This window comes from Diprion similis, chromosome 4, assembly GCF_021155765.1.
Source record: "Diprion similis isolate iyDipSimi1 chromosome 4, iyDipSimi1.1, whole genome shotgun sequence".
Taxonomy (NCBI): domain Eukaryota; kingdom Metazoa; phylum Arthropoda; class Insecta; order Hymenoptera; family Diprionidae; genus Diprion; species Diprion similis.
In genome coordinates this window covers 27,196,535-27,213,377 of record NC_060108.1, presented here as the reverse complement: position 1 = coordinate 27,213,377, position 16,843 = coordinate 27,196,535, and the positions used below count along the sequence as shown (strand labels likewise).

General features: G+C 40.1%; 1 protein-coding gene across 1 annotated transcript in view; it reads right to left on the bottom strand.

The window, feature by feature from the left end:
• LOC124405775 (neurocalcin homolog) overlaps window positions 1–16,843 on the bottom strand; it is a 100,756-nt gene that overhangs the window by 79,060 nt on the left and 4,853 nt on the right. The window lies entirely within an intron of this gene.

Genomic DNA, 16,843 nt, shown 5'->3' with positions numbered 1-16,843 from the left:
TGAAAGAACCTAACACGCGGAGTACGTACGTATAAGGCATTCCCTTTTTGTATCAATATAAGTTCGTTGTAAAGTGCGAACGGTTGCGGAAAAATCGAGGGGGCGCCGGATTTTGAGTTTGCGCCAAGATTCGAATTTCCGGGAGAGGCTGGAGCCAAGAAGTTCCTTAATATAGGTATGCAACCAAATGTAACACGGAAGAAAGAAGGAAAAAAATACGGATACATTATGGAGAATTTATGGAAAAAAGAATTCAAGGATGTCGCTACGTAAAATCTTTAATATTTACATAAAATACGATATATATTTACAATCCGAGTATCATACGTGAAATTGAGAATACACTAAATTTCAGTAAGGAAGTTAAACATTTTTTCGCTGCACAATTTCACAATCGTACGAAATCTAAATCCACAGACTGCAGGAAATTTCGTAAAAAATTTTCGATAGGACAATAAGCTTGAAATCGAAAATAAAAGAATATGAATCATCACAATAATCAATTAAACTGGCAAAAACATTGCGGGTACGATGAAAATGATGAAATTCCAGTTACACAATACCCCAAATAATATGTAGGATAACATATGTTGTAGGTATTACGGGAGAAGCATTTATTGTTATATTATTATCAGGTGAGACGAGGCGTGATAAAAAGAAATGCGGAAAACAAAATGGTGACGCTTTCAGAGTGCTTTTAGGTTATACGCGTCTGCAGTAATCCATTTACTGGCCGAAACTCAACCACCGGTACCTACAGCGCTGTATACGGAAGGGTAAGCAGACACATCCCTTCTAAAAGCTCCATGGTTTATTCAATCATGGTGTTGAAAAAGTGGCGTATATACCTATACGCGTATACGATATATTATGTACGTTCACATAATATTATATACCAAAGTGGTAGGAATAACTCTACGCGATTCTGTATAGTATATAAATAAAACCGTATTTTATCTACCTGCAGCTTTTTTTTTCGAAACGGCTACATTTTACCATCGTTCGCGGGTATGAAAACTCCTCGATTCGCGGCTTCCATGCACGCGTTACGTCCGATTTCGGTTTTGCGTTCAAGGGATACAGAGGGAGGAAAGACGAGTTTCTTTCAATGTAGATGAAAAGCGGGCGATGAAAGCTCTCTTCAAAAATATTATACATAGATGTATTATACATATATATGTATATTGGTATATGCTGTAATAGAAATGTGAAAAAAAGCATGAAAGCTTCTTCTCCATCATGTGCCGTTGCTTTGTTATACAATGCGTATATATATATATATACATTATATATTATACATATATAATATTCTCTGATATTCATCGTATTTCAATATTATATTGATATTGAAGACGGACCGTGGAGTCCAACCGCTATAGCCGGAACAACGAGCAGTATTCTCTTGAATTTCAATCATCCCCTTGACGACGCATCGCGACTGAAAGCGAACGAATACCCTTGTCCCCCGCCTGATGATCATTGATCCGAATCTGCCGCGGAGATACGTGCAGCCATTTATTTCCGATCGGTAAGTTGCGAGGATGGTCCCTGTCTTATCGTCGCAGAAACGTAACCCTCGGTAACAACTTACCGACAGTCGGTCAAACAGGAGGACGCATTTGATTTCGCTTTGTCACTACCTAACCTCTACGAAACGGGCAAACAACAAGTCCAACGGCGATACCGAATCCCTGGGTGAAACGTGAAGCGAAGAATTCGTATATTGCTATTCGCGGAACAAAGTTAGCGTTGCATTCACCGACCGTCACTATTTTACCATCCGTGACTTAATATCGCCGTGAATTCCGACTTTACCGGTAACGTTGTGATGCCTGGTTAGCACAGTAAACTGCTGCCTCAAGGCGGTGAATTACCAAAGGATAGAAACATTGAATCGATCTCTTCTCACTGGAGTACCAGGTTAACGATGTTGGTAATCTGCGTGTCGCATCGCCTTTCGACTACATGGCAAAAAGGTTCCGAAAATCGATAAATTCACAATTGGAAAATGTTATAATAAAATTTTTGTCTTGTCAACTTCGAAAAATGTTTCAAGTTTCAACGAATATGCTGCAGGTGTTTCCAGAAAATAGGCTTTTACCCTTGTCATTGTATTATTTCGATGTTTTTTACCCAAATTCTGAGAGTCCAGATGATTAGGATTACCGGAGTTAACATTTTTTATACAATGAATTACAAAATGGGCAGAAAAAAAATTTATTTTCAATAATTGTAATGTTAAACACGCGAAGATTGTTCGAATCGTGAATTCGGAAGGCCGCGTATTTGACAATGAATTTAGAAACTCGACCTGACGGCCTACATACCTATATAGAGACATGCGCCGTTGAGAAAGGGTTGCAAAGGCATTGGAGAACAAGGGGAGAAGAACGATAGGATCGAGAGTACTTCAAAAGAGCTGCACGTCGTTCGTGGAAAATAAGAGAGATCTCTTTCGTACTGCAGAGGGGGAAAAAGGCGCAAAAACTTTGTCTCCCTTCGTCTTAAGTACGACTTGACTATGAGCAAAAAGAAGCTCTTCGCTCGACTATAATGTGTTTCACGATTTTCTTGTCTTTTCTTTGCCTTTTCACGTTGATCCTTGCCACCGATATTTTGCCAACTCTGCAGCAGAGCTACTCACACAGATAAAGAAATTCCGAGCGACGAGATTGACGACTTCGCGGATTACTTGATTTCATCTTATAGACGCAGGAGTCATAACACATTAGGACACAACCGAGCGTTGGTGTACGAAAGGTTGAAACGCTGAACGATTGAAAAAATAAACGTAACAGGTCCGAGAGAGAGAGAGAGAGAGAGAGAGAGAGAGAGAGAGAGAGGAGGGGGACGGGGAAGTCTGTAGCGAAACATTTCGAATGAATGAGGAGGTATCGAATAAATATTTTATCGAACCGAGATAGATGTGTGCAGCATATTATGATTTGTCCATGGACTTCTGCCGTCTGCGAGTCCCGAATCTTTCACAGTTTATTGCCGCGTTTGCTCTAATCTTAAGCCGAACATGTATCTCGCAATATAAGCACGCAAGAAAATCCGTTTTCGCAAAAGCTCTGACTGCACCGAAAGAATTGAAAAAAAAAAACATGTAATACGAATCATCGAAAAGGAAATTTCATGACAATACTATTAGTTATTTTGTTTTTGCTCAAATTCTATAAGCTATGTTATCGCAGAAAAAATCCAATATTTATACATACAGTAACATCTATCAAGCTATCTACGATTGTAAAATTTTCTGGTAATAAATATTCATTAACTCGTTCACCACGTTCAACCGATTGTTCGTTATGAAATTCCTGCATTCTTTTTACTTAGCATAAAAAATACCCTCGTTGGATTTGATTTCCGGTTTCATCATTTACTTATTACATAATCTTATTTCTCATTCTTCCACCGCATATATCGAGAGAGTAAAGAGATATAGCGCAACAACGTATAACGATTAACCCGCTTTGCGCAGCGAGCCTCAATGCGACACGCCAAAAGGGATGCTGGCAGGGTGCCACGACGGTTAGTCGGCGCCCCCTCCGGCAACCCCGCAGCATCCCTTTGGCACCATCTCTGCTCGGCTGCGGCAGAAATCCGCCTTGCGGATCCATAGTTGCGATTTGTGTATTTCAGGGAGTTTATAAGTAAAGTATTACAAGGGAAAGGTCGAGTGTCTGTCCCGACGACGACCTCGAGGTTTCGACCGTTTATTTAACGAAAAAATAAGAGATTGTGCAACAACTTGACGAATATGCAGTAAGAGAAAATTATTGTGAGATCATTCAGACAAATATAGATGAATCAACTTGAACTTCAATTTTTTAACCAAGATTACAAGGTACAGATCATTTGGTTTACAGTTAAGTATTGATCTTCTATTAGTCTTGAACTCTTTAACCAGATTATACGCTCGGGACGTCCTCAACCCAATCCCTAATTCACGTGTACTGTATGTGAGTGTGAAACACTCCGAGTGGACTCGAAAGTTTCATTGAATTTCATGTTCCGTGATTGAATTAACGAATATATAAACAGACTAATGATCATTCAACCGCCACTCGAATCACCCCTTCTATACCAGAGAAAACATACTAAATGAAATACAATAATCCTAACGACGCAGCGACGGAACGGAATTCGTGTTTTGTCACTCAATCCCAAAACGAATTTATCATTCCTCTCAGGGTCCAATAAGGTGATGGAGTCGCTTGGTGGCAATGTTGAAAAAAGTATGATGCAAGAGCGATAAATAAAACTGAACAATGAAATAAGTTTCTAAATTTCGACCGATTCCATTCTACAGGAAATAATATCCGGGGGGGGGGGGGGGGGGGGTTGAACAACCGCTACGGAATGAAATTAAATAATAATACCCTGATGTTTCATCATTGATTCTTTGAAGAAAAAAAATTATAAAGTAGGTTAAAAGCGTGATCGAGAAAATTAACGAAGAATTAACTCCAGTCAATATCTTCGTTTCTATTTTCCACAAATACGTAATGTCTCGACACATTAACGTTGATACCTTGATGCGGGTATATTATTATAGGTATGGCATCGTATCTATACTGATAAGTGTTACTTGCAGATACAGCAATTTGCTGTTAATGAAGAAAGCGTGTTTTCCGTTCTTCCTTGTGAAGATAATTTCTTAGAAAAAAAATAAAATGTAATTTGTTAGACATTTGTTACGTAACAGGTAAGCATAAAATTTTTTTTAATTTAAGCTGTAAAATTATTCCTAGAGTCGTTTGTACAAGTTGTCAAAACAACGTTAAATTTTCCGAGACACGATGTCAAGCAAATTGCTTAGTGCCGCTAATTTTCATGATATGTTTTACCGTCGTCTTTGGGAAATAGCGAAAACTTTCTATGTGTTAAATTCCTATAAAAACTTGGATAACTTTGCGAATCACTACGCAGCATATGAATTTCTGGTAAAATGCGGATATGTCCCTAGAGTGTGATAAGAATGAGCAAAATCTGAGCGTCATTTTAATAAATCTTCCAACAAAAATGTCTCTCCATATATATATATATATATAATTGTGACTAAAATTTTGTCACACAAGACTCAAAAAAAAAAAAATACTCGGTTTTTTTGCGCCACCCTAATATATATATACAAAATTCTATGACATCAAAGTTGGCCACACCCTACTAATCCCCGAATTTGAAACCCAGGTGTTTCACCGATGCGACATTCACCCCTTTCCCCAAAATAATAATCACTCTCAACACCGAAAATGTTAGACACCGGTCCGCTGCAGGTTAGGGGACGATGAATGCAGAGAGTGTTGAACGAGCGAACGAGTCGCCAATGAGGCATGGCGATTTTCTTTTCGCTGTTTAATCAATCAGAGATGGGTTATTCGCGCGGGGTTTGTTCGTGCGAAAGATGTGTATAACGATGAGGAGGGTTTTCGATGGGGAGTGGTTAGGGCACAGCCTCGGGTATAACAGCGTTCAAATGTTTGTGTTTCGCAGATGGGAAACCGCGAGCTACGACGAGGGTGGTGGGGGTGGTGGAGTCTCGACCGAGCAAAATGCTCACGCGAGGATCGCCGAGCGAATTCACGCCGCTTCGTCATCCTCGTCGTCGTTGGCATTCGCGTCTCTACGTGAGGAGAAACAACCAGTTTCGCCAGTTCAAAAACTGGATTTGTTTAAAGTGACGATGCAGCGACTGCCTAATCGCTTCGATCTTTGTGAGATATCAAGGACAGACAAAAGAGAGTAGCTATAAGACGACAAACCAAACATAGATCACAAAGAAATCCATTTGCGATAGGTTGCTAAATTGTCGTATATAGAACGTTGAATGCAGGGTTTCGAATTCTTCGCAAAAGTAATTTATCGATGGCCGTATGGTATACGCGTGGGTACATGAAATTCGTAAAGCATATCGTGAGTTACCAAGGAATCGATGCCATTTACGGAATGCAGTAAAACCCATTAATATTCATCGTGTAGCTAACGAATCACAAGTTCCAGATTCATGCTTTTATTCCACCGTTGGAAAATCCACGATTAATTTGCAAAATGTACCTATCATCAACAACACGTTTTGTACGACAAACAGAGAATGGAATTTCTGCCAAATTTTCATCACCACATTCCGGCAGATGAACATCCCATACATATGCGTAATCCACGTGTGCCGAATGCATTAACATTCGTTTATTCCGAGGTTTATTCGAACGTGTAATCGATACGCATAAGTATTGAGAGATTCGAAAAATGTCAAAATTACCATATTATCTTCCAAAGTGTCTCGTACGACTCAAACACGTATAATACAGTCGGTCCACGGTTACCGGAAGCTGGTAGCAATCTTTTTGCTCCTTTCTCATTTATTATGGGAGAAAATCGCTGCTGCAGAGGGACTAGCAAGAAATCGAATCGTCGAAAGGAAATAAAGAAGATAAAGCGAAGGTGTATCAAAGTTTTCAGTTTTTGTGAATACTGATCAAGTAGTAGGTATCTTATATATACGGCATTCCCATAGAATCAGGCGAACCTTACAACCTGTTGTGAATATAATTCAGTGAATCGCGTGCCGGCACTGACACTGCGAGAGCCTTCATGCTCGCGTAATTCGAATCGAGCCAGTTTGCGTGTCAAGATCCACATTATACATTACACTGGCCTACCTGCCGGTGGCTTCTTCGCCAGACATTTATTTCGATTACTTTCGCAGTAGCGCGTTTTCAAAAAGTCCGCTTACGCGATACGGCGCAAGACTCGGTTATTTTATTCATTAGAAAACGATGAGCACCGCGATAAAAGTCTGTAAATAATTACATTCAAGCAATCTCTGGGACATTGAGTCGTCGTCGTCGTCGTGGCAAAAAAAAATAAATAAAAATAAAAATAAATAAAATTAAACGGAAAACGAAAAAAACTTTTTACGCATTTAAATATATATAGGCAAAAAGAAAAGAAACCGCGAATTTTCTGGTTAATCAGTTGATGCTCGTCACTACACGCCACATGCCTTATATGGTATATAATTTACATGTAAGTATATTTATATCCACCTACCACGACGTCATACTCGAATTATTATGCCTGACCACAACTTATTTCCTATTACGTCGTAACACCCGACGAGGCATTGCGTCGCAACTTCAACGCGGCTTTCAGGAAGAATAGATACTATAATTGGATTTTACAATTTATCAGAAAGCCGCCAACCGACTGCTGCCCGCACTCGCGTATGCATTACATAAATAGAGATTTCGTTGTTGCGGAGGGTCGGAACTCGGAGCGATCCGACTAAAGGAGAATCTGAATACGGCGCAGCCTGCAAAAAAAAATACCGTACAAGATTGATAAGATATTCAAGATGAAGGTGTAAAAATCTTGCAGCCAACTCGGCCATCCTCGCATCGGAGGATCTGTCTGCTGAATTATGAAACCAGCCGTGAATTCTCAATCCTCAATCAAAACATAAGACAGATAGATCCGTGCAACCCAGCTGCTTTCGATACCACTGCAGAATTCATACAACGGTTTTCCTCACCCCCGAGCCACGATTCTCCTCGTCAACCATCTAAATGCTTCCGCAGCTTACACCCACCGCCCAGCTAAGAAAAGAAAAGTACTTAGGTCAGCCCCGAGAAGGTATAAACCGTGACAAGAACATGGTCGCAGGTTACGTAACGACCGGCTTACGCCACCCCGAGGCATGCGACGAAGGCTGGTTGTTACAGAGGTATTGCGACCTGGCCAAGGAATTAAGGGATGATCGTGCGGTGCAGGGTTGAGAAGAGTTGCGGAGAAGACGGGGATATCCGGATAGTGTTGTAATACACATATGCTTAATTGTGAGGTGAGTGTGCGCCTACGTAGGGAAGGGTGGGGCGAAATGAGGCAATATCACTTGTTTGATTATTGATTAAATATCAATTATTCGGAAATCATAATTACTCGAAATATTTTATTCTGGTTTTAAGCATTATTTTTTTAAAGGGCCCACGTTGCCCCACCCTCTCCTGTATTATACCCGAAGGCCACCGCAGGGGTGAATTAGGGCAAGTTTATTCCGTCATCGAATATATCAGGGTGTGTTGATCGAAAACAACGGAGGTGACAACGGCGATAACGACGCGGTGGTGGATAATATATAAACGGTGGCAGAGGGTAGGGGGAGAAAAAGTAAGCCTAGGTCCATCCCTTCCGGCGCACTCGGCAGCTCTGGCGTCCTTTAACGAACCTTCGATCTGAGTAGCAGATATGCTCGACATTCGCTCTGCGAGGAGCAAGCCAGCCGGCTAATGTCGAGCTAATATCACGCGATGGGCCTGTGTTTGCAATATATAATGTTTATCACCGTCACGCACGGGGTTCTACGTGAAACTCGTTAAACCCTGTACACCTGTGAGCTAGAGTATAGATAGAATAATGTCATTACGTATTCCGTATTGCAAAGTATGAATCTCCAAGTGTTAATTTGGATATGTAGGCAGTCTATAATATGCCTAACGCACGTCATTTGATTGTGAGACAAGAGCGTCGGTTTAATTATACTTTCAATTTATGCTTGTGATTGAAATGCGAGAGAAAATGTTTGGAATTGTTTGAAACGATAGGTATAGGATTCGTGTAATTCTAACTCGTGCAGCCGTTTAATTATAATATTCCACTCAAATTACCTGCTCTGAATTAAAAATATTCCTGATATAGCAGTATTTTTGTGACGATAAGGATTTCCGACCCTCAGGAACTCAAATCTCAAGTAATTTTTGTGCTGTATAACCGTCGTTTCGAGATAACATCAAAACCTTGAACGTGTTTTACTTATTCCTCGAAAACTGCTATCGATGGATGAAAATTGACTTTACCATCGCGTAGAGCGAAAAATTCTACATCGCATTATGTCCACGTATAATGTCGGAAAAGGAGTCGGATTAACAAATTAAGAAAAAAGAAATTCTACACAACAACGGCATCTGGAAAATTTTGGTGAGATAATTTCTTTTTTTTTAATTTGTTAATCCGACTCCGTTTCCGACATATGAGGACATAATTCGATGTAGAATTTTCCGCTCTACGCGATGGTAAAGTCAATTTTTATCTATTGACCGCAGTTTTTGAGGAAAACGCAGAAAACGTCAAACGTTTCTTTGCTGTTTCCAAAAAATTACTTCAGATTTCGATTCGTGACGATCGGAGATCCTCATCGACACAAAAATGCAGCCATATCCGGAATATTTTTAATTCATACCTATTTTTACGTGGCTATTACGCCCATCGTTAGCTATAACTCGCTATACACAAGTATATGAGGGGTACATTATACCGAGTGTAGTTTAAATAGTATAATTTTCGAAATTGCAGCGTTTATAATCGCGAGCCGAATGAAGAGCGAATTGAACGTCTAATTGTCACCCACACGCGCACAATCCTCTTTCTTCTCTCAATTCTGGTAATGTCAGTGTGTAACGTCCACCGATCCATCCTTTCCCGTCATCGACGTCGTATCGTCAAGGAAAATAACGACCCGACAATATACTATAAATAATTACACAATACACGCGTCTATCTTATAAGTTCATGCACCATCACTTATCACTCATGTGTAAAGGTCCGAGTGCAGCTCTGATCGAATAACCGCGTAATTCAATTTCGTTTCAATCGAATTAAATTGAACAGTTCAGCTCTCGATCATCAACTGCAATGACGACGAGTTAGTACCGCATAGAAATATACGATTCAATCGAATTTCGGGTAATTGCTTGTACGGAGAAACTGCCGCGGTTAAGTGATCCGTTACGAGGCCACGATTTTACATCTTACACATCTACATCATTGCAGTGTGTGTGTGTGTGTGTGTGTATTAGGGTGGCGCAATAAAACCGACTATTCTTTTTTTTTTTTGAGTCTCGTGTGACAAAATGTTAGTTTTTGATGTTTTAAGAGCCCACTCTAAAGGACAGCTCAAAAAAAAAAATTTTAAGAAGTCACTCCAAATTTTTTAAAATGTCAGAAATCGTCAAGAAATTAAATTAAAAAAATTATATTTTCAGTATTTTGTTTGATTTTTTATTCATGTCGTGGTGTATTGTTATCGATTCTTTCTTACTAAATTGAAGAAAAAAAATTTATGAAATTTTTAATATGAATATTAAAAGGTCGCTCGAAAAGATCTAAAGAAATGCACGAAAAAATTGAAAAAAAATTATGAGCGACCTTTCAAAATTCAAATTTTGAACTGAAACTTTCGGAAACTTTTTTTTTTTTTTTTTTGTCTATAAAATTATACCGTAACGAGAAAAAATTAAAAAAAAAAAATCGATTTTTGACGATTTCTGACGTTTTAAAAAATGTGGAGCTACGTCTGAAAATTTTTTTTTTCAACTGTCCTTCGGAGCGGGCTCTTAAAACATCAAAAACTAACATTTTGTAACACGAGACTCGAAAAAAAAAATAGTCGATTTTTTTACGCCACCCTAGTGTATACACATGCATATATATGTGTATACCAATATTCAGCGTAAACGTTTTGTTGAGCAGTTACGTTCAATACAGCAAAAGTATTATACATGTCCCAGACATACGAGGGCAAGAAAAATTGTCTACTAATCCTGTGTACACCAGCCTCCCAGGAAACCGGGCTCTGCTGCAAGTACGAACTATCCGGACACGCGAAGTCAGCATTTGGATCGACTGACCTTACGCCCCTAAGAGTCGGTTGCACACCCCCGCAAGGGTTGAAAAAGGGGCGAGATGGCGGTTTGTACTTCCTGCAGCCAACGATAAGCAGGGAACGGATCGAGTGCCCGGCACACCTTCGCCCCCACACCGTGCACATCTCCCAGGGAATGTGAACAAACGTTTTTATTTTATCGTCTTGCGGCATTTTATCGCCTCGCGCGTGTTTGCACAATTATTACAGGCATTATTATACATATATGCATTCAGGGCATACGGTGAGCACGGAAGTTGAATTGCACGCCGGTTCGATACCTACTCTTGAAACTTCTTCGGTGGTAGCAGTACTGGGTCAATTACCGCACTTTCAAAGATCGATCGAACTCCAAAAATCCCGATTCATTTTTTATATGACAGGCTTGTCCGTCACTGATTTTCCGAATAACGCAGAGATGACCAGGTTTCACGAGATTAAAATTAGTAACGTTATCGTAATGAATAATTTTGCAAAAAAATCGCCGTTTTCTTATTTTTACACATCAACAACTTTGAAGGAACAAATGTATACGAGACGTTTTCTTTTATGACTGTTTGCCTAATTTCAAACAATTCGAAAACCGCGAAGTAAAGATTTTTCCTCGGCATGAATCCGTTATACGACAACCTTGCCAACATCAACGTGGTCACAGATTTCGCGGTTCGCATTTTCATTCGACCGAAAATTTCACCAAATAAATAAAGGGAGCGGTACTCCCGCACGTTGTAGGCTCCGCATTCGATTCGATTCGAATTGTCTTTAAATTTTGATTGTCGGGTCTGTATACAACAGCATTGCGGCCGGAAACCTGCAGCACGATCAACCCCTCGTATAGCCGACCGGTATAGATTTATGCAAACGATGAAATGCCGGACGTTTCACGGACGGAAAGACCTCCGTCCGCCTGGAAAACCGCGGCGTTAAACACGTTTCAAACACACGAGAGCCTGCCACTTCGGTATTCAAAAGTTTAACCGCGGCAGGTAGGGTAGGTTGAACCCGGCGGTCGGTCAATTTGTGGTTCAACTGTTTGGAACGTCGGTTGCACGCAGTTAACACTCAAAATGTGTAAATACAATATACATACATGATCCAAAGTATACACACCCTTGCTTTGTCTGCAAAATTTAAGGTTAATATACGAGTGAGTGAACGTCTTCCACGAACAATGCAATGGACGTAAATCACAGACTCCAACAATCGATTGAACTGATTTTATCGTGCATTTAGAATAAAAAGAAAAAAGAAAATTGTTAAAAATATTCCTCTCAATCTTATCAATTAAATTCTGCATCGTTTCATTATATATAGAACGGCCGATATTTGTCAACTGCATCGAGTGAATATAAGTATACCTATGAACTATACCCATATAATGTGTGTGTGTGTGTCATGTATACATACAATACATATATACATATATAATATTAAACGTCCACGTATAAGTTGTGAGTATAATATATATTTTCATTTGATAAGGAGTATACAAGATAAGGAATCTGTAAACACTGCCACGAGTTACACACAACGAGCAAACGAATTCTCCGTAAAGATTAAACTTCCTTCGCTATGCGTGACTATGCAGTATGCGTTATCTGCTCTCCACACATCCCCAGAAGGGTACACCAACGATACAACTGTATGATATATTACATACACGCACGTGCGTGCATGCGTGCTTGCGTGCGTTATGAGACATATTATACCCATGCAGGAAAGTTATTGACGAATGATCAACAACGGGTATAAATTTATATTACGCATGCTTGAATACGTTTCGGTGTTTATATTATCATATATATATATATATATACTCACAGATTGCAGGCACGAAAAAAGTCGAGGTTCTCAAATTTCATCTCATTAGTTCGGCTCGCTTTACTCCGTGGAATGAGTTTAATTTTCCCTTTTTAATTTCTACCATAATACGGCAAGCGAGTTCGATCAACGAGTTCCGCCCCTGTTTGTTCGCGTGCAGCGTTCGTTCACATGACAGTAACGCCGATTAGCATAGACCTGGATAAGAACGTTACCGCCGCATGCCGACGTCTAGAATGTCGTAAATTTTCCTTTTTCTTTCCCTCTATAGGGTGAAATTCGTCCCTCCCGATCGCATGATCGTTTGGACTGAGAGGGGGGAAGAGAAGAAGGACACAACAGGGGTAGGTGCAGTATATATATATATATATATGTATCATACGACGATCGTGGATCGATCGGCGTGCATGTCCAAAGGGTAATGAAGGGAGCAGCTAGACTCTCGCGCAAGTTAAACGTCGCTGCCACTTGTTGGGCGCAGGTTATAGGGAAAAGCGAGGCGAGGTGGACGAACCGACAGGTGTTGTGCGGTTCCTTGGATAGCTGGCTCGACTAGATCGAGTCGGGAAGTGAAGGAGGTTCGACGCCGCGACGTGACGCGCCGCGACGCCGTGCCAACTCCACCACCACCACCGTCTCCTCGTCTCTTCCTCGAGGTATAATTAGACCCCGGGATGTACGACGTCTATATACCTGTTCGGCAGTACACCTACAATATCGCCGAATGGGCCGGGAGTGTCGGTTATAGACGCGGTTACACAGGGAGACACCTTAGCCTAATAATAGACGCCGTTAGCGAAGTACAAAGAATAATATACTCGCTCGTCGAGCAAAGAGATTTTTCCTGGATACAGCGAAGACGATTGGCTGATTGAATTTTTCCCTTAAAAAACAAATAAATTCAGCTTCGAATTCTTTCAACGCGGATGTAAGCATAAAGGGTTTTATAAATAAAATAGGTAATATCATTTTTACGATTTTTTATATCTATTTCCGGCGTTTATAATATACCTCAATTATGATCCCGGTTTTATTTATTCAATATAGCCATTTTATTGGCTGCTGATACGTAGATTATATACGTGCAGAGGTTACGTTTTCCACAAGAATGGTTCCCGGAAGAAATCGAAATCTATTTTCCCGCAAGTTATCGCGGAGAGTAATTCCACACGCACCAATTATGCGATCCTTGTCGATCTTCTCCAACAACTTTAACCGCAGACGTTTACCAGACGGTTCAAATGTATACATCATTGCAGATCCAGTACATTGCACGCTTCATTGACTGTGTAATTCAAGCTAATTATAACCTCCTGCAGCATAATATAGAGTAGGTACGTATAGTAGACTTCACGGCGACTTTGAATTAACGATTGAATGAGAATTTGGAGAAAGAAAAAAAAAAGAAGAAAAGTTAAAAACAACAAATTGTGTGATATATATATATATATATATAGTTTCACGCTTCTTCAACGATCCCCATCCACTGCATCGTCATACGTAAAAGAAAATAGAAAACTCTCTAGCTAGCACGCGTCTCAGAATTGAATTTTAAACTTCAGGGTCTGGATAGACGAAGAGATAGATCGTCGATAAATTTTTACTCTTCTCGCTCGGAAGGACTTTGCAAACAGATCAGTCGCTGATCAGGGAGCGCCGACAGGACTTCGAGGATTCCGCCAACCAGCCGCGCTGGAAAATCTTCATCCTGAGCTTATCTAACATCAGTCGAATGGTGGAAGGAAGGGAGGGGGGGGGGGATGATAGAGCTAGGGGCCCAAGACGCGACAGGGTTGCCGGCTGGTTGAGTAAAGTCTGGTATGATCCATATCCTATATGAAATCGAAGGAAAGGATGAAGACCTATGCCAAAGAGACCAGAAACCCTCTCTCTCTTTGTCTCTCTCTCTTTCTCTGAGGACATACAGACAAGAATATTGCATTTTTTTTTTCTACACTTCAAATCCTCGCGACTTTTTCGCGTTTCTTGTTTAAGCCGCTTGCCGCTCAACTCACCGCTTCCTGGATGCGGAAGGATTTAATTTCGAGAAAAAACTTCATGCTAATGCACTTTCACATCGTGTCGTATGGAGATAGAAGCCGCGTAGTCTTTGGAATGACTGCTGCTACATCAAAACTTATACGTTACACCTGTGTACACCGTCCGAAATCGATTCTGAACGATTCAAGGCCACCGGTGTCGCCTGGTACGCAGGTTAAATGGATGGTAGCAGACGACACCGGTGGCCTTGAATCGGTCAGAATCCACTTCGGGAGATGTACAATAATGTCCGTTTATTATATGCATATATATAGGCTGATTAAACATCTAGACGGATTCTATTTCTCCAATTTTCTTTTCTCACGTGTCGCCGGTAGAAGAAGCTCTCTCATCGTGTATTCGTATTCACACTAGTTTACTTGCAACACGCGGCTCGTCACTGTGAACTTTTTTTTCTTCTTCTTCTTTCGTAACTACCCAGTCCTCGAGTCAAGCAGGATGTAGCTAACAAACTCACTAATTAAAAGCAGCAGCAGCAGCAGCAGCCTGCGGGGGAAGCCGGAAACATCGGATAGTGCTCGAGCGGAAAAATTAGCCGAGGACAAGGTTGTGGCTTCTATATATCCGAATAACGTAACCTCGTCTCTTCCTTCAACCACTTTACGTATTACGTATTACGTATTACGTACCCTAATTCTTTCGCTCTTCTTATCTTCTGAATAAAACATACAAGCATGAGTGCATTCTGGCAACTGCACAGGATTGGAGAACATTGAATATTAAAATCCAAGTATACATCTTTGTCATTTGATATTCAAAAACCGACGAAGCTTATACAATCCATTATTGTTTTAGTCGTCTCTTTTTTATTGGACTTCAAAATTAAATGGTCCGATATTAAATAATCTACACCAATTTAGTTTTATTACCGGATAAGCACCCACAGACCTGAAATGAGAGCCTATCTAAAGTCTAACCTGGGACTAGACAAGATTAGACAATTGAACCGACCGTTGTCGTTGCGTTTCCCGCTATTATCGCGTTCTTCAAACGACGCGATACGCGTATGGCTATGCAGTTGTTATCGCACTCGCTGTTTTTTTCTTTTTCTTTTCTCCTTATGCTATAGTGACGACAACGTATGTCTTTCCACGAACAGCTCTGAAATAATATTTAAGACACTTTCCAAGTAGCCCATCCTCTGCAAGTATAGGTATAAGGCCACGTGTTTGTTTTCCTTAGACACATATTTTTGTAATCCCTGTATTTTGTTTTCTTTATCTTTTTTTTTTTCTTTTTTTTTTTTACGTCCACAACATCACCAACTCGGTAACATCGTATAACACAGATAAATATATATCGTGTACCAAAGTGAGTCACTGCGAAGAATGAATGACGATATTGAACGAGGATCGTGATGAAAAGTTTTTATTCAAAAGAAAAATACGAAATCGAAATCGTAAAACCGTAAAACGAGAAGACGACAAAGGTTGGATTATGCGAAGTGGGATCACACAATGCTAGTCTTATGATACGTACGATGTTTAATGTATGTCGCGTATGCAATGCTGGACATGCACGTGTATGTATGATCGATATAGATATAAAAGATATCTATATATATACGTCTATACAGAGATGACGATACTTTTGATTTCCGAGGTTGATTAAACGACGACTGAGTCTCGTTTCTATTTACGCACGCCTCCGGGACGCAGTGATTCTAATTCTAATCTCCCACATAGTCGAAATCGTTATGTGTGACGCTTTGTTTTTTCATGCCCTTCTTTTTTTCTTTCTTGTATTTACAACCTTCACATAGTACGACCTGTTGCGTTTGAAAGAGGAATGTAAGAAAAATAAGAAGATGAAAATTCCCGCGTAAATGTATAAGAATATATATAGGTACATTACAAACAATGAATTCTCGCAAATAATGCGTGAAGTAAAGCATAATAATAATTATTGGCTGGTCATTGCAGATGAAGAAACCACACACGTGGTAAATACATTTTGCAATAAATTCACGACGATGATTGTGAAATCGTATTCAATTCTCTCGCGTTATAAGCTGTACCGTCTTCAGACATATATCTATATGTAATATGTATACACATTTATATTAAATATACATATGGGTTCGCACAGTATACACGTAAGATATCCGAACCAGAGACACTTGACATCATCCTTCACCGCTTGTGTGATTGATGGATAAACGTAGACGAACGAACGAACGAACGAACGAACGAGAAAGGAAAGAAATAAGGAAGGAAGGAAGGAAGGAAGAAAGGAAGGAAGGAAAAAAGAAGGAATGAA